The 24271-nt window shown below is 39.2% G+C and overlaps 1 long non-coding RNA gene across 1 annotated transcript; it reads right to left on the bottom strand.

Annotated features, from left to right (window-relative positions):
- Positions 1-7381: 7381 nt before the first annotated feature.
- On the bottom strand, positions 7382-9401 carry LOC132602258 (uncharacterized). The gene is made up of 3 exons (XR_009567694.1): positions 9162-9401; positions 8288-8411; positions 7382-7570 (listed from the first exon to the last, which is right to left on the bottom strand). It is a non-coding gene; the product is annotated as an uncharacterized LOC132602258 (long non-coding RNA).
- Between the last annotated feature and the right edge of the window lie 14870 nt (positions 9402-24271).

Raw genomic sequence — 24271 nt, 5'->3', positions numbered from 1 at the left:
TCTAACTGCCTGGGATCCACCTCTAGAACCTTGAGAACCACCGCGGCCAACTGAGCACTGCCTCTCTGAGAAGCACCATCTCGACCACAAGACTATGTAGGAGTCCTCTGCGACTGTGGCAAGACCCGGCTAGGGCCGCGATGGGTACCCTGGGCTAACCACCGAGCACCGCTCACTCTACTACTTATCATGCTCATTAATCGTTCTTGTATCAAATTCGTACTCAAATTATAAGAAAATCATCTTTCATTTGGAAAACTTAAATACTTTTATATGCATAAGCCTTTCGGCCATCAAAATAATATATATACATAGTAGCAGCCTCGTGAGACCATACAACCCATACTGCGTATCTACGAGCCTCCACTAAAGTGCTAGACATAAGGACGGGACAGGACCCTGTCATGCCCAACATACACAAATGTACACAAAAGAATAATCAAGCACCTCCGGAACAAAGGAGTTCTTTCAATCAGCTAACCGCTCCTACGAGTCTGGGTCGAGCTCACCTCCCTATCTACCTGTGGGAATGAACACAGCCTCTAAAGAAAACGGACGTCAGTACGAATATTGTACTGAGTATGTAAGACAGGAATGAAATAAATATAATAGAAGGATCATGAGCCATAAGAGAAGGATATAACCTGCATAAGTTTCATAGGCGAATACATTCCGTACATATATCATATTTTACATAATCATGGAACATATGTCATCACATCACATATATGCCGCCCACTAGTGGTGATCATGCCCGACCCTCTAGGCTCTGTGTAAACATAGCAGCCCGCCTTAGCAGTGACATGCCCGCCTATTTAGGCATGGTGGAATCATACGCAACCCGTATTAGTGGTGACATGCCCAGCCATTTAGGCACGGTGGGATCGTATCGTCACGTAATCAATCATAACCCATCATTACTACACATCTCATGAACATATCGTAATCTTATCATAGCTTGGCATTTTTATACATAACGTAGGCATATTACAGGCTAGCATTATTGATCATCTTATAGACATATCATGACTTAATATCATTTCACATTTATTATTCGGAGCTTACATTAGATTTTGAAGGCAACCTTGGCTATGTCGGGGTGACGTAAGGTCGTGAACCCCCGGTTATATTATGAATATTTATGAGTATTCTGCCTCACCTTGAAGGAAAGAGTGTATAAGGTGAGTGTTAACAATAATGACATCATTAACGTTATCGGATCATCATACCACGAACTCTCGAATCTCTAAACTTTAACTCATCATCATCATTATTATCATGCTCGAATGTAGTTAGGTATATTTACGAACTCATAAGCTCCATCATATAGGAGGATCATGGAAAAACTTGGAAGATTCATGCCTTTGATGGAAGGGATTATCCTTATATACCTTTTACGTTTAACTAATCTATCGCTTGCTTGTTCTTCTTCAATATCCACGCTTCTACCTTCAAGAGAGAATTCGCATTAACGTTAGTTAATCGACAATAAGAACGTGTTACTATTTCTAGGGAAAATTGGGCAGCATTTCCTTTGTTACTACTACTTTTCCCATATTCTATATCAACTCTCAAACGTTCATAACAACATTCACATTATGATAGCCAACAATCATCATTCATTCACCATATCCGTTTTTTACAATTCTTCTTCAATTTCCCCATAATCATGGTCATAATTCATTATTGCATTTTCTCACATATATTACTTATTCCATGTTCTACATGTCATTCATAACCTATTTACAATCTCAACATATCCATTTTCATGATTCATTCCAACTACTACTCAACAATGTCACTATTCACACTTTAATGACCCATTTTCTATATTCTTCAACAATCCAAGTGTTTCAACTTCACAATATCTCAAACATCATGAGAATATCATAAAACTTACCTTAGGTATTGTAGGAACAAGCCTTGAGTGATATTACTCTTTTTGCACCAAAACCCTAGTTCACTTCTCTTGGAATTTCTTGGCTTGGATGAACTTGATGAATTTCATACACTTGATTCACTTAAATTCTTGATATTAATCTTTGATTTTCTTTGTTTTCTTGTGGATGAGGAGTGGGGAATATTCTAGAGGTTTCTAGAGAGAAGTGGTGTGCAAATGAAATGAATTAATGAACTTGGGTCCCCTTTTTAATGACTTAAAATCTGATCCGTCGGGCAATTATACGGTCCGTATAATTGACCGTAAAACTGTTCCAGTGATCACCCATTCCTGTGTCAATTTGACAGCGCATTATACGGGCCGTATAATCGATCGTGAAATCAACCCTTCAGCAACTTCATTTTGTGGCACTTCTACGGTCCATATAATCGACCGTATAACCCACCTTTTCACTGATCTTTCTCTTGTCACTTCATTCTATCTCCGTTCCTTATGGGACCTTCTTAACACTTGTTTAGCACTTCATTAACAATCTAAGGGTCGTTATAACTCTTCTCCAAAATGTATTTAAACTCTCAATAATTCAATACTCGAAATTCTTGCCCGACACACAACATTTAGCCTTTTTTCATTAACAACTTTCTTCCCTTAACTTAAATGTCTTTGAAATCTCGATTAGGGTATTCAAATGTTATTTCTTACTTATAAAAATATCGTATACGTCATACCCTTTGTTGGCCTATTCACTGTATACTGATGGGAACTTTTCCGAGGTGTAACATTCTTCCCCCCTTTTGGAACATTCGTCCGCGAATGTTAAGTCATCGGGAATTCTATAAGAATTTTGCCAGAGTTTCCCCTATAATATGGCACTACAATCCTATCACAACATCCCATAATATCATTACCTCATAGGGCCACAACATAATAGTAACATATCTATGGCCACACACGACCAAAAGCATGAAAAGTAAGCTTACATACCTCATATTGTTGGGGCTTCATCTCGAATTTCCACTTGGGATTGAAATAAGTGCGGATATGTGGAATTCATCTTCTCTTCTGCCTCCCAAGTCATATCTTCCCGGTTGTTGTGTCGCCATAAAACTTTGACTGAAGTTACTTCCTTATTTCGAAGTCTTCGCACTTGCCTATCTAGGATAGCAATAGGCACCTCTTCATATGATAGCTTTTCTGTCACTTGGACATCATCGATCGGAAAAATCCTCGTAGGATCTCCAACACACTTGTGGAGCATCGAAACATGGAAAACTGGATGTACTAATTCAAGCTCTGAAGGCAAGTCCAACTCATAAGCTACATAACCCACCTTACGGATAATTTTATAGGGTCCGATGTATCGAGGACTCAACTTTCATTTCTTTCCAAATCTCATCACCCCTTTCATGGGAGACACCTTTAAAAATACCCAATCATTGAATTGAAATTCCAAGTCTCACCGGTGGTTGTCCGCATAAGACTTTTGGCGACTTTGGGCTGTCAACAATCAATCTCGGATCACCTTGACTTTTTCCACTGCTCGCTGAATCAATTCAGGGCCTATTAGTTGTACTTCTCCTATTTCGAACCATCCAATTGGGGACCTACACTTTATTCCATATAAAGCTTCATATGGAGCCATTTGAATACTTGAATGATAACTATTGTTGTATGCAAATTCGATTAGAGGCAAATGATCATCCCAGCTACCACCAAAATCTAGTATACATGCCCGCAGCAATCTTCTAATGTCTGAATAGTACGTTCGGTCTGTCCATCGGTTTGCGGATGAAATGTCGTGCTAAGCCTCACCTGGGTACCTAGACCTTCTTGAAAGGACTTCCAGAACATGGCTGTAAATTGCGCTCCTCTATCTGTGATAATGGATAATGGAATACCATAAAGGCGCACAATTTCTTTGAGATACAATCTCGCATAATCTTCTGCTGAGTAGGTAGTTCTAACTGGAAGAAAATGAGCTGCTTTCGTGAGTCTGTCCACAATCACCCATATGGAATCATACTTGCCTCGGAAATGGGGTAACCCCACGATAAAATACATATTGATCACCTCCCATTTCCAAGTAGGGATTTCCATTGCTTGCAATAATTCTCCTGGCTTTTGATGTTCGACTTTTACTTGTTGGTAATTTGGACACTGAGCTACAAATTCTGCTATGGCTCTCTTCATGCCATCCTACCAATATATTAGTGTAAGATCATGATACATCTTGGTTTCACCTGGGTGAATAGAATACCGAGAATAATGGGCTTCCTCTAGAATTCAACGACGCAATTCTGCCACATTCGGCACACACAGACTGCCTCGGTACCTAAGAATTCCATCCATAGAAACATCAAATGGAGACTTCTCTTTTTCATGAGATGTGTCTCTGTAATGGCATAGTTTAGGATCTTCATACTGATGCTCTTTCACTTCCATATTCAAGGACGAGACTGTGGGATCATTAATGCCAATCCCTGCACTACCCGAATCAATCACACGTACTCCAAGATTAGCCAATTGATGGAGCTCGTGAACCATCTTTTTCTTTTCTGGAGGAACTTCGCATAAACTGCCCATTGATCGGCGGCTAAGTGCATCAGCTACTACATTTGCCTTTCCGGGGTGGTATAAAATATTCACATCATAATCTTTCAACAGTTCTAACCACCGCCTCTGTCGCAGATTTAACTCCTTTTGCCTAAAAATATACTGAAGACTCTTGTGATCTGCATAAATATCAACATGCACACCATACAAGTAATGTCTCCACATTTTAACGCATGAATGACTGCAGCCAATTCAAGATCATGAGTTGGGTAGTTCTTTTCATGTTTCCGCAGCTGTCTCGAAGCGTAAGCAATGACTCTACGATGTTTCATTAACACACATCCTAGCCCAACACCGGAAGCATCACAGTACACCACGTAACCATCTGACCCTTCTGGAAGTGTTAAGACTGGAGCTGAGGTTAATCTATCCTTCAACTCTTGGAAGCTGTGTTCACAAGCATCGTTCCATTGAAATTTAGCCGACTTCTGGGTTAGCTTCGTCAATGGGGCTGAAATAGATGAGAAGCCCTCTACGAATCTTCTATAATAACCTGCCAATCCCAGAAAACTATGAACTTCTGTAGGCGTCGTAGGCTTTGGCCTAGTCTTTACAGCTTCAATTTTCTGAGTATCGACTCGAATACCATCATTTGAAATAGCATGGCCTAGAAATGTTACGGAATTCAGCCAAAACTCGCACTTTGAAAATTTTGCATATAACTCCCGGGCTCGAAGAATGCCAAGAACAATTCGCAAATGATCTGCATGTTCTGATTCTGTGCGAGAGTACACCAGAATATCATCAATGAATACTATCACAAATAAGTGCAAGAGTGGCCTGAACACATTATTCATCAAATTCATAAACACGGCTGGAACATTAGTCAGCCCAAACGACATCACCCGAAACTCATAATGGCCATATCTCGTTCTGAAGGATGTTTTGGGAATATCTTCTTCTCTAACTCTTACTTGATGATAACCTGACCTCAAGTCTATTTTAGAAAACCATTTGGCACCCTGTAGTTGATCAAATAAATCATCAATCCTTGGAAGAGGATATTTGTTCTTATCGTCACGTTGTTCAACTGCCTGTAGTCGATGCACATTCGTAGAGAACCGTCTTTCGTTCTCACGAACAAGACTGGTGCTCCCCACGGTGATGAACTGGGTCTAATAAACCCCTTCTCAAGTAAATCTTTCAACTGTGCCTTTAGCTCTTTCAATTCTGCCGGAGCCATTCGATAAGGAGGAACAGAAATAGGCTTGGTTTCCGGCAACACATCAATGGCGAAATCAATTTCTCTTTCTGGAGAAAGGCCTGGAAGTTCATCTGGGAATACATTCGAAAATTCATTCACTATCGGAACTGATTGGAAAGTTGGCGACTTTGCCTCGGTGTCATGAACTCGGACTAGATGATAAATATAGCCCTTGGCTATCATCTTTCTTGCCTTAAGGTAGGAAATAAACCTACCTTTCGGAGATGCTGCATTACCCTTCCATTCAAGCATGGGCTCTCGTAAAAATTGGAATCAAACTATTTTCATTTGGCAATCAACATTAGCATAGCACGAGGCCAACCAATCCATACCCATAATTACTTCGCAATCTAACATTTCCAGCTCAATCAAATCAGCTTTGGTCTGGTGATCATATATCACAATTACACAATCTTTATACACATGTCTAGCTATCACAGGATCACCAACCGTAGTGGATACCTCAAAAGGTTTGATTGGCTCAGGTTTCACCCCATTACAACCAGCAACATATGGAGTACTATAAGAAAATGTAGACCCGGATCTATTAATGCATACACATCACGGGAGAATATAGACAATATACCTGTAACCACATCCAGGGAGGACTAGAGATCATGTCGTCCGGCTAAAGCATATACACGGGACTGAGTGGCACCTGAAGTAGATGCTGCCTCTCTGCCTCTACCTCGACCTGCTGACATCTTGGGATTTTTCCCCATCGGGCGTACTGAGGAAGAACCAGCAGCCGAACCTGTAGGCTGAACCCCACCTCTACCATACCGCGAGGGACAATCTCGCATCAAATGCCCAGTCTGTCCACAAACATAACAAGCATCTGTGTCCTGGCGACATGGCCTTGAGTGCAATTTCCGGCACCGGCTACATCGTGGAACTGGTGGTCTCCTCTGACTATAATCACCCCCAAACTGAGAACCCGAAGCTCTCGAACTCTGACCCTGTCCTGAAGGAAAGGAGCGGTCAAATCTCCTATCTGCAAATCGTGGAGGCGCACTAGTCACTGACTGGCCTGAATGTCGGGAATAAGTCTGCCTCGATCCCCCTCTATAGTCTCTACCGGTCCCCATAGATCTGGCCCGCTTGCTTTGCCTTCTATCAATGTCGCGATCACCCCTTTGTTGTTGTTGTCGCCCCTCTAAATTCTGGGCATGGGCTTGTATTCGGGAAATATCCACCCCTTCTTGCAACGAAGTCGTCAAGCAATGTAGCATCCCCTTTGGGAGGATACCACTTACGAAACAAAAGCTAATTTTACACTTACGTCGTTTAGAAGAACCTATGCCAAAAGATATACACAAATATATTTAATAGCGGAAAAAGGGTCATACAAAAAAAGTTGAAAGTGCGGCATTTTTTTTTATTGCGCCGTCCAAAATTTCTTAGATGAAATACAATATTAGAGTATCATTTTAAAACGGTAATTCCCTTTTTAAATAGTCAACACATTTAAGAAACTTCGCTTTGAAATTGTATTTCCAATTCAACACCATTGCGGTTCATAAAATACACAAAACTCAAACTAGTAATTATCACAAAACTATTATCTTCCTTTGTGCATAATTACAAGACAAAATACAAATTCAATATATGGCATGACTTGGGTTAAAAACACACCCTAAAATAGCAAAACCAGTCACCAAGTTTAAGTTACAAGCACATGGTCTTGTTTTCCACAAGCCTTCAAAATTTCATACATAAGTACCACACATGTATCATGTACAAGTCCCAAAAAATTTACAAAAAACTAGATGCATATGCAGATGTGATCTTCACAAGGGCTCCCAAAAAGTCTACTCCAAATGGCCATCTTCATACCTCATCTCGCACATTACCTACGATAGAAAACAACTATTGCTAAGCATAAAGCTTAGTGGTGTATAAACTTTGGGCTTGGAGCCATTAAATTCTCCAATTCCCTTGTTTACCGTAGGTGACTCAATAAGGTAACAATAAGCCCAAGTGCACAAGTATATCAAAGTATCGAATACAAACCTTGGAGAGTTTCAAAATATCATTACTAATATACTAAGGCTCAAGTATCAAGAAAGCTTATAATTCCATTCAAGAGAATTGTCAAATATTCAATTTCGCCCAATATGTACGTGATGCCATCACACTAAGCACAATCAATATCAAGACGGGCCGAAGCCCCGAAATCAAGAAGGACCGAAGCCCATATCAAGAAGGGTCGTCACCCAATATCAAGAGAATCAAGAACCATGTTGAAAGTGGCTTTCCACTCGTACTCGAAAATGGACGAAAATCCATCGTCAAGACGAAATGTAAATCCAAAGTCAAGATGGGCAAGATCCGAATCGAGGGGCATGCCAATATCGATGACTAGTCACCATAACGAGAAGGACCAAGTCCCAACAAGAATGCAAAATGATCAAGAAATTCGTACAAGTGGGCGACTTAGCAAAAGTTTTGCAATACTTGAGACAATAACCATACAATAATATAAGATAAAGAGTAAAGAAATAACTCATCAAGATACTTCAAAATTCCAGAAAAATAAAGATATTTTAAGTTCAAGTTTATACACAAACCTTGGCGTTTTATCACACAACAAGTTCTACCACAACTCGAGGAGTTCAAATCATCTACGCCATAGACCAACCAAAGTCCACTTCGTCAAATAATTCCTCTTAGCTTGTACAAGAGCATATATACCTTAAATACACAATAAAATATCTACTTAAGTTCAAAAGTCCCATCACATCACAACTAAACTCGAAATCAACGAAAATCAGCCCAAACTATCAAAACAGAAATTCTGGACAGCGCAACTGTCTTGTATTGTTGCTCCGTTTCGAAGGGATAAATGGAAAAACTGGACTTTGTGTCCTCAATGAAAGTTGTAGATATATGTCTTAGGGTCTCATAGAAATTCGAATCACCCCTACAGCAATTTTGTACAAAAAGATATGCTCAAAATACTAACAACAGTCCATGTAGAATGTTCAAAACAGAAATATGGACAGCACCTCCTCCTGCACTTCATGGCCCCTTTTCGAGTAGCTAAAGGCAAAACTGGGTTTTACAGCCTTCATGAAAGTTTTAGGTCTATGAAATATCTTTCCAGAACATCTTGAATCACTCAAAACGGATCTGTATACAAGGAGTTATGCTAAAAACACTAACAGCAGTCCCAATCCAAAAACGGGTTTGTATACAATATCTTCATACACTTTATTCTCCCAAATTCAAGAACAACAACTTATCAACAACATCAATAACAACATCAACAATTATTATACATCATAACTCCATTAATTCCACCCATTTAAATCCAACAAAACAGCCCCCAATCCATAAATTGCAACAAGGCAACAAACGAGTTTATAATGCTATTTTATCCGTTCTAATCCGTTAAAACTCCAAATAAACACTTTAATAACATAAAATAAATCTTATACATACCTTAGCATTAGCTCAACCACGAAAATCTCCTTCCCCAAGGTCAATATTTAGCTTAAAATGACGATGACAACTCGTACTACACTTTTCTCTTCACGAGCTTTGGGATTCGGAGTTCAGATTTTGATCAAATCTTGGTTTTTTTTCTCTCTACTCTCTTCTCTCTCTTTCTCTAGGAGGTTCTGGACATTTCTTGGTCTGGAAATGAAGAAGGGAGCTGAAAATATCCCTTAATGGGCTAAGGAGTTGGACCTGACCCGACTTGGAATCGGGTTGGGCCGAATTTTGCTGTCCAGCTTGACCTTTCTGCATTAAAATGTCCATAACTCTTTATCCAGATGTCACCTATAAGCCCATAATATATTGTTGGAAAGGTATTTCAATTATCTACAACGTTTATTTTATGATGTTTCCTAAATTCCCAAATTCGGATGGGGTTACGACCTCCCGAAGTCAGATCACCCGAAACATAACTAAAAAAAATATATTTTTTTTTCTTCTAAAAAAGTTTAAGGTGTTACTTTCAAAAAAAGAAAATTTGGGGGTGTTACAACTCTCCCCCCCTTAAGAAATTTCGTCCCGAAATTTACTTTATACTTACCTCAAAACAACTGTGGGTATTGAATTCGCATATCCTCTTCTCGCTCCCAGGTAGTCTCTTTGCCAGAATGATTTCTCCAAAGGACTTTTACTAATGGAACTTTCTTGTTTCGAAGCTCTTTTGTCTCACGCGCCAAGATTTGGATGGGTTCTTCTTCGTATGTCAAGTCAGGGCAGACATCTATGGATTCAACAGGAAGAACATGAGATGGATCTGAGGGATATCTTCTAAGCATAGAAACATGGAAGACATTATGGATCCTATCCAACTCCGGTGGAAGAGCTAATTTATACGCAACTGGTCCAACCCGCTCTAGTACTTCATATGGCCCAATAAATCGAGGACTAAGTTTTCCTTTTTGGCCAAATCTCATAATCTTCTTCCATGGAGAAACCTTTAAAAATACTTTATCTCCCACTTGATACTCAATTTCACGCCTTTTTAGATCAGCATAAGACTTTTGTCTATCCGAAGCAATTTTTAGACGATCCTTGATGACTTTTACTTTATCCTCAGTTCGTTGGACAATCTCAGGACCAACCAATTTCCTTTCACCGACTTCACTCCAACAAAGGGGAGTTCTACACTTTCTCCCATATAAGGCTTCATAGGGAGGCATACCAATACTTGATTGGTAGCTATTATTGTAAGCGAACTCTATCAAGGCTAGGTGTCTGTCCCAACTACCCTCAAATTCCATAATGCAATCTCGAAGCATATCTTCCAAGATTTGAATCACCCTCTCAGACTGGTCGTCTGTCTGAGGATGGAAGGAAGTACTAAAGTTCAACCTAGTGCCCAAAGCTTCTTGCAAGCTAGTCCAAAATATAGATGTAAACCTTGGATCTCGATCAGATACAATAGAAACAGGGACACCATGTAGCCTCACAATCTCATTAACGTACAATTCTGCTAAACGTTCAAGTGGGTAGTCCATTCTGATAGCCAAGAAATGAGCACTTTTGGTTAGCCTATCAACTATAACCCAAATTGCATCATGATTTCCTTGAGTGCGTGGAAGTCCGGAAACAAAGTCCATAGTTATTCTTTCCCATTTCCACTCAGGTATCGACACCGGTTGTAACAACCCAGTTAGGACTTGATGCTCGGCCTTTACCTGTTGACAAACTAAACATCTAGAAATAAATTCCGCAATGTATTTCTTCATACCATTCCACCAGTAGTGTTCTTTGATAGTTTGGTACAGTTTAGTACCTCCAGGATGCATTGCGTACGGTGAAGTATGTGCTTCATTCACAATTTCCTTTCTCAAGTTGTCATCTTTAGGGACACATAACCTATTTTGATAAAGTAGAACACCATCCTCCCTCAATTTAAAATCAAGCTTTTCTCCAGTCTGAACTTCTTTGATCAATTTCACAAGCTTTTCGTCTAACTTTTGTGCTTCTTTCACCTGTTCAAGTAGAACTTGTTTGACTTGCAAACTAGCAGCAATAGAGCCATCAGAGTTAAATGCAAGGCAAGCATTCATGGCTCTTAATTTAAGAAACAAAGGCAAGTGACTTAGAGATAAATTAGCAAGGGCTTTACGACTTAGAGCATCTGCTACCACATTGGCTTTACCCGGATGATTATCAATCGTGCAGTCATAATCTTTAATGAGTTCAAGCCATCTACGTTGCCTCAAATTCAACTCTTTCTGTGTACCCAAGTACTTCAAACTCTTGTGATCAGTAAATATGTGACACTTTTCGCCATATAAGTAATGCCTCCAAATTTTCAAAGCAAACACTATGGCAGCGAGCTCAAGGTCATGAGTAGGATAGTTCAATTCATGTGGTTTCAATTTTCGAGAGGCATACGCAACCACTTTCCCTTCTTGCATCAGGACACAACCCAAACCATGATGACAAGCATCACTATATATCACATATTCTTTTCCTTCCGTTGTTAGAGTAAGTATAGGAGCTTGTGTCAATCAGGATTTGAGCTTTTCAAAACTCTCCTGGCATTTGTCATCCCATACAAACTTGACATCCTTTCTCAAGAGTTTACTCAAAGGAGAGGCTATAATGGAGAAGCCTTTGACAAACCTTCTATAGTATCCCGCTAAGCCCAAGAAACTCCTTACTTCAGTTGGACTTTTAGGTGGTTTCCATTCAACAATAGCTTGAATCTTACTAGGATCCACCTTCACACCTTCCGCCGACACAATATGTCCCAGAAAAGCCACCTCACTACGCCAAAATTCACATTTGGAAAGCTTAGCATAAAGCTTTTTCTCTTGCAAAGTTTGCAAAACAATTCGAAGGTGCTTTCTGTGGTCTTCACTATTCTTTGAATATATTAAGATATCATCTATAAAGACCACCACAAATTGATCAAGATAAGGTTTAAACACGCGATTCATCAGGTCCATGAATGCCGCAGGAGCATTCGTCAACCCAAATGGCAGCACCAAAAATTCATAATGGCCATATCGAGTCCTCAAGGCAGTTTTAGGGACATCTTGTTCCCTTACCCGCAGTTGGTAATACCCAGACCTCAAGTCAATTTTTGAGAACAAACTAGCACCTTTTAACTGGTCAAATAAAACATCAATTCTAGGCAGTGGGTATTTATTCTTAATTGTTACCTTGTTCAGTTGTCGGTAATCAATACAAAGCCTAAGAGTCCCATCTTTCTTTTTCACAAATAGAACAGGAGCTCCCCAGGGAGAAACACTCGGGCGAATAAAACCTTTCTCAAAGAGTTCTTGCAATTGATTTTTCAACTCCTTCAATTCTGCTGGAGCCATTTGATAAGGCGTTATAGAAATAGGAGTAGTTCCAGAAATAACCTCTATAGGAAATTCAACCTCCCTTTCCGGGGGCAGTCCAGGGAGATTTTCAGGGAAGACATCAGGAAATTCACACACCACTGGTATATCCTTAAGGCTTGGACTTTCCAGGTGTGTAACAAATATATGAGCAAGATAAGCTTCGCAACCCTGTCTGATCATCTTCCTTTCCACAACCGCGGAGATAATATTAGATGTCAATGATCTTTCACCTTGAATAATGATGTGTGAAAGTGAAGGAGCTCTAAAGGTCACATGCTTTGATCTACAATCAACTACCGCATGATATCTATAAAGCCAATCCATACTGATAATGACATCATAGTCTTGGAAAGGCATTTCAATCAAATCAGCAGGGAAGACTAGATTTTGAATCACCAAGGGACAATCCCGATAGATTTGATCGCAAACGACTTGTTGACCCAAAGGACTTTGGACAAGCACACCACAATAAAGTCTCACAGATTTCACGTTGTTAGGAAAAGCCAATGATGAGCAAACATAGGAATGTGTAGAACCAGGATCCAATAATGTAACAACACATAAGCCGAATAAGTGAAATTTACCAACAACCACATCTGCTCCATCTTGGTCATCCCTCTGTCTCATCGCATAAGCTCGTGTTGTAGCTCTTGACCCACTAGCTTGGTTGGCTCCACCTGCACCTGTTGCTTGTGTGTTTCTAGATCTTGCACCTCTATTCCCTTGAGAGGGAGTGGTAATAGGTTTTTGAACCGAGCCTTCCGTACGCGGAGAAGAAGTGGGATTAGGATTAGGACAATCCTTCACTTTATGATCGAAGCTCCCACAATTAAAACAAGCACCAGAAGCTCTCCTACAAGTACCAAAGTGATTCTTTCCACATTGTGCACAAGTGGGTATACGAGTCTCGCCTTGGCCATAGCTTGGAGTGCTGGCAGTAGAGGAACTTGATCTATTTTGCTTATGTTGGGCTAACTTGCGAACAGTGTTAGCTTTGGAACTGTCAAACCTTCCCTTTTTTGATGGACCTCCTGAATCTACATCAGCTTTCCTGAACTTGTGTTCATTTCTACTAGCTTGTTCCTTGTCGACCCTTTCCCATGTGAGAGCAGCTGAAACTAATTTATAAAAGTTTTCATGTTGTAGGACCGCCACAGATTTTCTGATAGAATTATTCAACCGTCTTCGAATCGCCTGCACTTATCTTTTTCGTTATTAATAATACCCCCAGCATAACGAGATAGCCTGAGAAACTTCTGCTGATATTCAGAGATAAACATACTCCCTTGCTCTAAATTTAAGAACTCATTTTTCTTTGCATCATGATAAGCAGGTGGGACATACTTCATATGAAATTCTTTCACAAAATCATTCCAAGTAAGAACAGGAGGTTTTGCCCTGGCATTTGGTACACTTACTCACCAATCATAGGCATCTTTTTGTAACAATGAGACAGCATACTTAAATTTGGCAGCGTCTGAACACTCTAATTGCTCAAAAACTCTTTCAATCCGTTCCAACCACTGCTCGGCATCTGTAGGGTCAACAGTGCCTTCAAACTCAACTCCACCCATTTTTCTCATTTTCTCAAAGTTCATTTCATCAGAGGCAGGCATTCTTCTAGCCATGTGACGAAAGAAATCAGCCATTTGTTGAAAAGGGGGATCAACAGCAGGAGCACTATGACTCATCTGAGGGTGTGGCCCAACTCTTTTACCCTGATTATTTCCCGCTTCAGATCCACTTGCACTAGGAGGATTAGAATTAGCAAAATGTTCTCCAACCCCTTCTTGTAGGTGAGGTTGGGCATTGGAGTTATTTAAACTCTCACGAGCGGCTTCCATAAGTCTATTAGAAGTAGAAGATGCCACGACTTGATGCCTACATAAGGGAAGATCACATTGCATTAGGGACATGTACATGATGCATATGAGCTGTATACTAAAAAAAAAAAAAAAAAAAAAAAAAAAAAAAAAAAAAAAAAAAAAAAACATATGACAAAAAGGAACAGTATACCAACAAATCACAACAAAAATCCTAGAATCACAAACCTAGGCTCTGATACCAACACTTGTAGCATCCCCTTTGGGAGGATACCACTTACGAAACAAAACCTAATTTTACACTTACGTCGTTTAGACGAACCTATGCCAAAAGATATACACAAATATATTTAATAGCGGAAAAAGGGTCATGCAAAAAAAGTTGAAAGTGCGGCATTTTTTTTATTGCGCCGTCCAAAATTTCTTAGATGAAATACAATATTAGAGTATCATTTTAAAACGGTAATTCCCTTTTTAAATAGTCAACACATTTAAGAAACTTCGCTTTGAAATTTTATTTCCAATTCTACACCATTGCGGTTCATAAAATACACAAAACTCAAACTAGTAATTATCACAAAACTATTATCTTCCTTTGTGCATAATTACAAGACAAAATACAAATTCAATATATGGCATGACTTGAGTTAAAAACACACCCTAAAATAGCAAAACCAGTCACCAAGTTTAAGTTAAAAGCACATGGTCTTGTTTTCCACAAGCCTTCAAAATTTCATACATAAGTACCACACATGTATCATGTACAAGTCCCCAAACATTTACAAAAAAACTAGATGCATATGCAGATGTGATCTTCACAAGGGCTCCCAAAAAGTCTACTCCAAATGGCCATCTTCATACCTCATCTCGCACATTACCTACGATAGAAAACAACTATCGCTAAGCATAAAGCTTAGTGGTGTATAAACTTTGGGCTTGGAGCCATTAAATTCTCCAATTCCCTTGTTTACCGTAGGTGACTCAATAAGGTAACAATAAGCCCAAGTGCACAAGTATATCAAAGTATCGAATACAAACCTTGGAGAAATATCATTACTAATATACTAAGGCTCAAGTATCAAGAAAGCTTATAATTCAATTCAAGAGAATTTTCAAATAATCAATTTCGCCCAATATGTACGTGATGCCATCACACTAAGAAAAATCAATATCAAGACAGGCTGAAGCCCCGAAATCAAGAAGGACCAAAGCCCATATCAAGAAGGGTCGTCACCCAATATCAAGAGAATCAAGAACCATGTTGAAAGTGGCTTTCCACTCGTACTCGAAAATGGACGAAAATCCATCGTCAAGACGAAATGTAAATCCAAAGTCAAGATGGGCAAGATCCGAATCGAGGGGCATGCCAATATCGATGACTAGTCACCATAACTAGAAGGACCAAGTCCCAACAAGAATGAAAAATGATCAAGCAATTCGTACAAGTGGGCGACTTAGCAAAAGTTTTGCAATACTTGAGACAATAACCATACAATAATATAAAATAAAGAGTAAAGAAATAACTCATCAAGATACTTCAAAATTCCAGAAAAATAAAGATATTTTAAGTTCAAGTTTATACACAAACCTTGGCGTTTTATCACATAACAAGTTCTACCACAACTCGAGGAGTTCAAATCATCTACGCCATAGACCAACCAAAGTCCACTTCATCAAATAATTCCTCTTAGCTTGTACAAGAGCATATATACCTTAAATACACAATAAAATATCTACTTAAGTTCAAAAGTTCCAGCACATCACAACTAAACACGAAATCAACGAAAATCAGCCCAAACTATCAAAACAGAAATTCTGGACAGCGCTACTGTCTTGTATTGTTGCTCAGTTTCGAAGGGGTAAATGAAAAAACTGGACTTTGTGTCCTCAATGAAAGTTGTAGATATATATCGAGTAGCTAAAGGAAAAACTGGTTTTACAGCCTTGATGAAAGTTTTAGGTCTATGAAATATCTTTCCAGAACATCTTGAATCACTCAAAACGGAGCTGTATACAAGGGGTTATGCTAAAAACACTAACAGCAGTCCCAATCAAAAACCGGGTTTGTATACAATATCTTCATACACTTTATTCTCCCAAATTCAAGAACAACAACTTATCAAAAACATCAATAACAACATCAACAATTATTATACACCATAACTCCATTAATTCCACCCATTTAAATCCAACAAAACAGCCCCCATTCCATAAATTGCAATAAGGCAACAAACGAGTTTATAATGCTATTTTCTCTGTTCTAATCCGTTAAAACTCCAAATAAACACTTTAATAACATAAAATAAATCTTATACATACCTTAGCAGTAGCTCAACCACGAAAATCTCCTTCCCCAAGGTCAATATTTAGCTTAAAATGACGATGACAACTCGTACTACACTTTTCTCTTCACGAGCTTTGGGATTCGGAGTTCAGATTTTGATCAAATCTTGTTTGTTTTTTTTCTCTACTCTCTTCTCTCTCTTTCTCTAGGAGGTTCTGGACATTTCTTGGTCTGGAAATGAAGAAGGGAGCTGAAAATATCCCTTAATGGGCTAAGGAGTTGGGCCTGACCCGACTTGGAATCGTGTTGGGCCGAATTTTGCTGTCCAGCTTGACCTTTCTGTATTAAAATGTCCATAACTCTTTATCCAGATGTCACCTATAAGCCCATAATATATTGTTGGAAAGGTATTTCAATTATCTACAACTTTCATGTTAGGAGTTTTCCCAAATTCCCAAATTCGGATGGGGTTACGACCTCCCGAAGTCAGATCACCCGAAACATAACTAAATTGTTTTTTTCTTCTAAAAATATTTAAGGTGTTACTTTCAAAAAAAGAAAATTTTGGGGTGTTACAAGCAATCTCTAAACAGATGTGGCCCAAGCCACTAACAAATCTATGCACCCGATCTCCCATGTCGGCCACCATAGTCAGGGCATATCTAGCCAAAGTATTAAATTGCATGCTATACTCCCAGGCACTCATATTTCCTTGCTTCAAATTTATAAATCTATCCGCTCTAGCTCGGCGGACCTCAGGTGGTAAATAGTGACGGATAAAAACATCTACAAATTCTTGCCATACGGGTAGAGAAGCATTCTCTTGTCTCGATGCTATCCAATTATTATACCACAACACCGCCACATCTCGGAGTCTATACGATGCCAACTCCACGGATTCAGTCTCGGAGGCATGAATAATTTTCAATGTCCTCAACATCTCATCTATGAAACCTTGCGGGTCTTCATCCGGCTTTGACCCGAAAAACTCCGGAGGATTTTGAATCACGAGCTCAGGTACTAGCTGACCGATCACTTGGGCCCGCATTCTGCCGCTGTGCCTGAGCGGCAACCGACTGTGTCAATAGATGTATGGCCTCGGACACTTGTTGTCCCGAAGTAACTGGTGGAGGAATTGGAGCTGGAGCTCCTCATTTTCCTTCCACATTAGGCGGGGTGGAAGAAGAATTAGATAAGGCATCATTATGTGATTCGCCCTCTTCTATATTCATCGGAGGCTCTCTTTCTACCGGTCTTTTTGTCATTGTCTTGCCCTTCTGGGCTGCTGTAGCTTTTCCCTTTGGCGACCTTTCTGAAATCACAACACACTATTAGGGAGGATAAAATCTTATACATAGCTCTATCGCACGATCTCATAAGAAGAAAGATGGTCATTTTTCCTAAATGCCTTGTAGCCTCCTTTTTATTGATGTGGCGCGCAACACACCATAAACAAGACTCTACTAGACACGGCTCGCAGACACTTCCAAGGACTGAACTGCTCTGATACCACTTTTGTCATGACCCGACTAGGGCCGCGACGGGTACCCTGGGCTAACCACCGAGCACCGCTCACTCTACTACTTATCATGCTCATTTATCGTTCTTGTATCAAATTCATACTAAAATTATAAGAAAATCATCTTTCATTTGGAAAACTTAAATACTTTATGCATAAGCCTTTCGGCCATCAAACTAATATATATACATATTAGCAACCTCATGAGACCATACAACCCACACTGCGTATCTACGAGCCTCTACTAGAGTGCTAGACATAAGGACGGGATAGGACCCCGTCATGCCCAACATACATAAATGTACAAAAAAGAATAATCAAGCACCTCTGGAACAAAGGAGTGCTTTCAATCAGCTAACCACTCCTACGAGTCTAGGTCGAGCTTACCTCCCTGTCTACCTGTGGGCATGAACACAGTGTCCAAAAAAAATGGACGTCAGTACGAACATTGTACTTAGTATGTAAGACAGGAATGAAACAAATATAATAGAAGGATCATGAGCCATAAGAGAAAGATATAACCTGCATAAGTTTCATAGGCGAATACATTCCGTACATATATCATATTTTACATAATCATGGCACATATGTCATCACATCACATATATCATCACATCCTAATCCTAATCGTTAACCCGCATCCGGGTAACCATCATATGCCGCCCACTAGTGGTGATCATGCCCGACCCTCTAGGCTACGTGTAAACATAGCAGCTCGCCTTAGCGGTGACATGCCCGCCCATTTAGGAATGGTGGAATCATACGCAGCCCGGATAGCGGTGACATGCCCGGCCATTTAGGCAAGGTGGGATCGTATCGTCACGTAATCAATCATAACCCATCATTAATACACATCTCATCAACATATCATAATCTTATCATAGCTTGGCATTTCTATACATAACGTAGGCATATTACAGGCTAGCATTATTGATCATCTTATAGACATATCATGACTTAATATCATTTCACATTTATCATTAGCAGCTTACATTAGATTTTGAAGGCAACCATGGCTATGTCGGGGTGACGTAAGGTCGTGAACCCCCGGTTATATTATGAATATTTATGAGTATTCTGCCTCACCTTGAAGGAAATAGTGTATAAGGTGAGTGTTAACAATAATGACATCATTAACTTTATCGAATCATCATACCATGAACTCTCGAATCTCTATACTTTAACTCATCATCATCATTATCATGCTCGAATGTAGTTAGGTATCTTTACGAACTCATAAGCTCTATCATATAGGAGGATCATGGAAAAACTTGGAAGATTCATGCCTTTGAAGGAAGGGATTAGCCTTACATACCTTTTACGTTTATCTAATCTATCGGTTGCTCGTTCTTCTTCAATATCCACGCTTCTACCTTCAAGAGAGAATTGGCATTAACGTTAGTTAATCGACAATAAGAACGTGTTACTATTTCTAGGGAAAATTGGGCAGCATTTCCTTTGTTTCTACTACTTTTCCCATATTCTATATCAACTCTCAAACGTTCATAACAACATTCACATTATATTAGCCAACAATCATCATTCATTTACCATATCCGCTTTTCACAATTCCTCTTCAATTTCCCCATAATCATGGTCATAATTCATTATTGCATTTTCTCACATATATTACTTATTCCACGTTCTACATGACATTCATAACATATTTACAATCTCAACATATCCATTTTCATGATTCATTCCAACTACTGCTCAACAATGTCACTATTCACATTTTCATGACCTATTTTCTATATTCTTCAACAATCCAAGTGTTTCAACTTCACAATATCTCAAACATTATGATAATATCATAAAACTTACCTTAGATATTGTAGGAACAAGCCTTGAGTGGTATTACTCTTCTTGCACCAAAACCCTAGTTCACTTCTCTTGGAATTTCTTGGCTTGGATGAACTTGATGAATTTCATACACTTGATTCACTTGAATTCTTGATATTGATCTTTGATTTCCTTTTTTTTTTCTTGTAGATGAAGAGTGGGGTGTCACACCCAGACTTTACTAGGGTGTGATGGGCACCCGACCCCATACCTGGAGCCGAGCGAACCCGCTGACTCTTGTATATATACTTAGTTTCCTTAAATCCCTTAGTTAATAAAAATGAAAACATAGTAAAACCTTCAGAATTTTTTTTTTATTTTTGTAGGTAAAGTCTATCATCATGTGGGACCTGTGACATGAGACATAATAACATGCTGACTGACAAAGCCGTCTACAACTCTGACACTCTATACCCACGACTCAGTCTGCAAAGTCTCTAACATCGAACAAAACATCATGGCATAGCACGCTGACTCGGCTACACTCCAGGGCCAAATGGAGTTCGCCAACTTCGCTGGAACATCTTCTATAACAGCTTCAATACGTCTGGGTGTACCTGCGCGGCATGAACGCAGCCCCCGAAGAAGAGGGGTCAGTACGAACAATGTACTGAGTATGTAAGGCATGAATAGTAACATAAGATCATAATAAAAGACATGAGACACGACATAGAGAAAGGATATAACCTGTACCTCTGTTTGCCTCTTAAGGCAGGTATTATACAACTTAACTTTACCTCTAGAAATAACATATAGAAATCTCAAGTAAACTGCCCGACCACGTAGGTTCGGTGTGTTACTGCCCGACCATATTGGTACGGTGTAATGCTGCCCGACCGTATAGGTACGGTGTAACTCTATCTGAGCATATCATGGGGTAAAGGGGTAATCTATACATCTGAATGCCCCTTAGGGCGGATGCCATGCATGCTAACTTTCAAAAAAACAAGTAAATATGTGTAAGTAAACTGCCCGACCATATAGGTGCGGTGTAATGCTGCCCGTCCATGTAGAATCGGTGTGTGAGCCGGCGTCCAGGCCTCCCGCGTCCGGGGTATAAGCTGCCCACTATAGTGGTGTGTATATCTGCCCGTCCGTCCATTGGGCGGCGCGGTGTTATATAAAAAAAAATACTTAAGTATAAAGCATGCATGAGAACCCAAAGAAAATCATGTATCCATCGGAGTGACGTAAGGTCGGTGACCTCCGATTGCATTATGGAATAACCGGGATCGCTTTGTCTCACCTTGAAGGAACGAGTATTTTAAGGCGAGACTATCAACGGAAGATAGTGCTGAAAGAAACATAGAATGAAATCATGGATGTCATGGAAATCAATTCATCTGCTTTGGAATCTTTAGAAGATAGTGTCATAACCAAGGAATAGAACTAGTTGGACACTTTCATACTCACCTTGAATTCTCGACTTAAGGCTCTTAGTCATGGAATCATTCTTGTCATACTTATCATGGACATATTCTTTTCCTTACATCATCATTATCATTATTATCATAGAAATATTCTCATTAGAATAGTCATAGTACCTGTCACTTGATAAACGGAACGATAAGGAAAATTCGGGAACAATGGGCCCACCTCGGGTCAAATGAGGCGGCGTACCAAATTTATATATGTTACATGTCATGACATTACTTGTGAGGGTTTTAGGTTAGTCGGGTCCTATTTAAGCGAGTTCTAGAGATTTAGGAAGTTCTTTCAACATTTTACACAATTTCTAATTCAATTCCTCTGAATGAAAAAGGGGAAACTTTAGGTGCGGATTCTGGAGGGTAGAGTTATCCCCGAGGCTCATATCCAACATATTACGTCTAAGACATGCCATAGAAGGAAGGGTGAAGCCTTACATACCTTTTCCGCTCCTTCTGCTCCTCCAAATTTAAGTTGCAAATTCGCCAAAATCTACAATTTGGTCACATTTACCAAACTTGATTAGAGCATTTAGGATTGAATTCTTAAAGTAACACTTTGTCTGCCGAAATTTCGGCAGCATCTCCCCTGTAAATACATCGTCCCCAAGAATCTATCTTGGCCAATTTCAATCAAAAACAATTCGGGAATTCAACCCGGCTAAACTACCAACAACAATACCAACAAGTATTCTAGCAACACTTCAATATTCAATTCTATTCTATTCAATTCAATTCAATTCAAATCAATTCATATGATATTCAAAACGATCCAATCAACATACTACTTCATCCAACACCTTCAAAATTTAACTAAAACAATAACAACTTAATTCCATCTTTCAAATTTAATCACCACAACTCAACTTACAACCTTCCAAACAAATGCCTCACTTCCAAGTTCATGCATTACATTTATATCCTACACATTATCACATATAAGAAACCATACCAATATCACACTAACTTTTTCCATAATCCTCAAACAAGCACAACTTCATTTCTAACCCCTTAAATCCTCTTCATTCATCATAGAATCTACCAAACAACATCATTCTCGGCCACAACAACTACACACATATCCTCATGAATTTTCATCCATTTCTATACATTATAACAACAACCAACATACTACATAAAATTAATTCATCATTTCTATACCATGCAACACATTTTCGGCCAAACACCATACATATGCATATTTCATGAATTTCATGGATTTCTTCATTCTACAACACTCATAATCACCCATAACATATAAAAGAAGGTTAAATTCTTACCTTTTCCTTCCAAGTTTCCTCTTAGTCAAGGTTATGGATTTGTCCAAGTGGAGGATTTTCTTGCTCCAACAACTCTTCCATGTTGTAGAGGACCTTCCATTAGGTAGGAAAACTAGGAGAAAATAATTTTTCTTCATCAATTTTCCATGGCTAAATTTTGAAGCCATGGCCGAACCCATTCTCCTCTTCTCTTCTTCTTTTTTTTGTTCTTTCTTCTTCCAAATTTGGTAAATTAAAAGATGACTATATATATATATATCCTCCACCACCTTTATATATTTGTACTTAGGTCCCTCAAGTATGTTCACATGTCCCCTTGTTCCCTCTCTAGAATTTTCTTCTTTTTTCTTGATTTTTCTTGAATTTTCTCACTTGGTCAAAGAAGACCAAGTGTCTTATATTTTACACTTTAGTCCCCACTTAATATGAAATAACCACATGCCTCCCTTTCTTTCTTTGCCTAGAGTTTTCCTTCATTTTCTTGAAATTTTCTTAAATAAAAAGATGACCACTTAGCTTATCTCATAAGCTTTATCCATATGTCTTATTTTTATTTTGTCCACCATTTACCATTTTGTAATTTCTCCTTTTTGCTCTTAACCTTTCTCAATATTTCCGTCCAATAATATTCATAACCAACTTGTATACAAAAATAAGTTTTGAAAATGGTCTCGCCCTTAACTTTCCACGACGACCTGGAATTTCCAAACACACAAGATACGGGCTATAACATCCTCCCCCCCTTTAGAACATTCGTCCTCGAATGTTCAACTGACCTTGTGGGGTCTTTTAGCACTTCGGGAGGGGGTTCCCTTATAGTTACCCTTTTCTCCATGTCCACTCCATATCCGTTATTTTACTTTCCTTACTATCAAACTCCTGGATCCTTACATGAGTTCTCATTCCATGTCATGGGTTTATTTTTATAGCTACTCTTTCCATTATGCCCGTTCCTTATCCTTTACCTTATTTTCCTTATAATCGAACTCCTTGGCCTTTCATGAGTCACCGTTCCATGTCGTAGGTTTTTCTAACTCACTGTGTCACCTCATTATCCTTGTTCTTTCCGGGTCCTTCCTTTTCTATTATCGTCTCGTCACTGCACCTTAATGGAGGCCATGTCTTAGTACACAATCCTTACTTAACGATTCAATGTAGCCGTAGGTTATTTCTTTATCCTCAGGTCTATCTCTTAGTATACTCATTGTTATTTCGCTTCTACTCTTCTCTCAAGTATTCTTGCGACATGCCGATATATTTTAAACTCTGATTCCAAGCTAATAAATTTCCTTTTCTGACACTTGATAGTGTTGCAATTTCCTTTTAGGTCTTAATATAATATGGTCTCCCCCCCTTTTGGGGGCTCCTTATATACTAACCGCCTTCGAGTACCTTCCTTTTCTTGCTATTTCTTCATATGAGTTCTAAAGCTCGTGAGCTATTCCTTTGGCCCTACTTATTGGAATCGGTCCTCAGACTCCACATTTTTTCCTTTTCATCCATATTGCCACACTCTATCCCTTCTCACACCTATCTTTTAAATTTTTGGCCCAAG

The sequence above is a fragment of the Lycium barbarum genome, chromosome 7, assembly GCF_019175385.1.
Source record: "Lycium barbarum isolate Lr01 chromosome 7, ASM1917538v2, whole genome shotgun sequence".
NCBI lineage: Eukaryota > Viridiplantae > Streptophyta > Magnoliopsida > Solanales > Solanaceae > Lycium > Lycium barbarum.
Note: the sequence above shows the minus strand (reverse complement) of the source record. Positions and strands in the feature narration are given on the sequence as shown.